Source organism: Syngnathus scovelli, chromosome 19, assembly GCF_024217435.2.
Source record: "Syngnathus scovelli strain Florida chromosome 19, RoL_Ssco_1.2, whole genome shotgun sequence".
NCBI classification, from domain to species: Eukaryota; Metazoa; Chordata; class Actinopteri; order Syngnathiformes; family Syngnathidae; genus Syngnathus; species Syngnathus scovelli.
In genome coordinates this window covers 570308-573011 of record NC_090865.1, presented here as the reverse complement: position 1 = coordinate 573011, position 2704 = coordinate 570308, and the positions used below count along the sequence as shown (strand labels likewise).

Genomic DNA, 2704 nt, shown 5'->3' with positions numbered 1-2704 from the left:
AAGCATTCAGCATTACGTCTGAACTATTTGATATCCTGGTAAATATGTTTGTGATAAGTGGATGAAAAGCAAGCCGCTTCACTTGCAGTTTTGAGCGTGGTAGGGCTCATTTGGGAAAGAAAAAAAAATGAAAAAAAATTCGGTCACAAGTGGATCCAGGATGTAACGCTCCAGGAAAATATGAGCTGAATTGAAACTTGACCAATTCTTTGTTGTATATCAACCTGGTCGGAGGAGCATCGTGAGGCTGACTTTTCAACCCAAACTTTGGTGCTCCAACTTGCAGCTTTCTACGCACTTTGCGTAAACACTTTGGGAGTGGTTCTGTCCAAAGCGACCAGCGCGCGCGCGCGCACACACGCACGCACGCACGCACGCACGTGGAGCAAGCGGGGAATCTCGAACATAGCGGAACCAAACGTTGAGAAATGAGAACGCAATCAAACAAATGGTCTGCCCTAAATGGCCATGTCACGTGAAGAATAAAAATTGAGCAACTTTGAAGCGGTGCGTCGCACTGTACCTTCAAAAACTTTTGGGCGTAAACTGAATGAACGTAACAGACCCATATTCTAAACCCGACAACGCATTTCTTGAACGACGAGGGAACAATTAGCTATGAGGAAAACTTTCTAAGTTGGGCTGGTCTTATCGCGGTTCTCCGACAAGAAAAAAGCAACCGAGAAGACGACAAGCTTGGGCCTGCTAGCTCAACTTTGATGATTAGCTCTTTTCCGCCTCGCTCATTTTGCAAGCTGTCACGGGTGCTCTTATGCAGTTTGTTACAAACAACAAAACCACGCGACAAACTATTTCTGAAAGGATAATCAAGCGCCAGTGGTGTTCATTTTCTCACTTTAAAAAAGGAATCAATGGCCTGGGTGAATTGGGGGAAAGCGTCCATCGAGTAACGGTGCAGCCGCCAACTTACCTTCTCAGACTTTGACACGGCCAGGTAGTGTTGTATTCGGCGGTTCTTTGCAGCTGCTTGTCCTCTTTTCCTGTTCACGCCGAGTGAATTTTATGTACGCTTCCCCATTCAAGGCACTTGTGAACATTCAATTGAATGGCAACAGCCCGTTCGTTTCCCTCTTCAGCTCAGGTTCGCCTCATTCTCTGGGCTGGCGGGCTGGCTGGCTCGCTGGGTGGGTGGGGGAAATCTGTCGCACTTTGACTTCACAGCACTCCTCCTCTCAAGTGGGAATTTCAAGTCTAGCAAAGTGCAAAGAGGGGCGATGTGTTGCCTTTCTCTGTCATTTCGCAGTTAGTTGTCAAGTCGGGCAATGAATATTAAGGTGGTTTAGAGTGAACCGGCTGTGGGCGGGGAGCAGGCTGGGAAAAAATGACGTGAGTGACACTCGGATCTTGACTAGCAGTGAAGATGAGCTGCACTTTGGTGCCACTAGAGGGCGCCCACCACCCCGGCATAATTCATAATATCATGTGAATTCAAAAGCATTCATATGCATTTATTGGTCGCCATTTGTCCACACTAAAAACGGCGTAAAAACAACAAAGAATAAAAACGTCACTTCTACTCGTGCTAAATTGTCTTGTGACGTAGTACTAGTATTTTTAGTATTTTAGGTATATTCAGATCCAGAAAACTATTATTGTATAGGATTTTATAATTGTATTCATATTGACTATTTGTCTCTTTCACAGCAGCTTGCAGCCCAAAAATGAGGCCGTCATACTTCAGACATGCCACAGAAGCGTGTTTAGACACATCAGGCCAAACCCAGAAAGCTTTGGCAGACCAGAGCTCCAAACACTTTTCCCCATCCACTCCATATTCATACAGTCACATTTTTCTTTATTTTAGCTGTCTTCTCTCTATTAAGTTCCTTTTTATGGAGAAATGGCACCAACCTCACATAACATCTGCCACAATTTCTGTCTTTTGTCTAAATTGTACTTTATTTTCTTTTAAAGACATATTTTAAAACAGCAACTGTAGAGAATAAATAAGGAAACATTATGCTTTTTTTAACTTCCTTACATTTATGTAATTAAAAACTCTATAATAAGGATATTCATTGTCTTGAAAGAATGAGTCCTCATAATTCTTCAAATAAATAAAAACAAATCACATCCCTCCCATCAAATGTATTACCAAATAAATTAAACGTTAAAAAAAAAAAAAAAAAAAGCAAAGATAGAAAAAATCCCAACCCCTTTTTTTCCACTTTGTAAAGTTGAAAAGTAGTGGCAGCAGAAGAAGATTTTGATTTTTACACATCCCTCTAGCCCCGCCCTCTCCCAACCAAGGTATTTACAGTGTGAGGAAACCCATTCAATTCTCTTCCATCATCTTAATTTAAGTATAAATAATCAAACTACTTCTACATAACAAAATTACCAGTGGTAATGATACAGAATATATTTTCTTTTCCCTCCCGACTGTGTAGAGCCGACCTTCTAGATCACAAATCACACTGTACAGCAGGACCCTGTTCAGTAGAATCACATAAGTGATATGCTCTTCTTTTTTTTTTTTTAACATGTAGATTAGAACTTGTTGCTGACAGAATATGTACATCATATAAATGAATCCAGCTATGGAATGATAGGAACTCTTGGAGCGCTTCTGATATTGTAGTATTTGTGGCTGGATGATATTACTGCAGTTACTCGTGTTTTGGTATTTTTGGTGTATTTTTAGATAATGTCATACTGTCTTTTTTGTCTGTGTGTGTGTGTG

General features: G+C 41.1%; 1 protein-coding gene across 2 annotated transcripts in view; it reads right to left on the bottom strand.

Annotated features, from left to right (window-relative positions):
* Window positions 1–1335, bottom strand: part of LOC125986984 (ceramide synthase 2) — a 6881-nt gene extending 5546 nt beyond the window's left edge. Inside the window, exon 1 of one of the 2 annotated variants that reach the window (XM_049750979.2) lies at window positions 932–1335. The gene's annotated coding sequence lies outside the window, so the exon portion shown is untranslated. The remainder of the gene's footprint in view (window positions 1–931) is intronic. The other variant, XM_049750978.2, reaches the window with a different exon arrangement.
* Between the last annotated feature and the right edge of the window lie 1369 nt (window positions 1336–2704).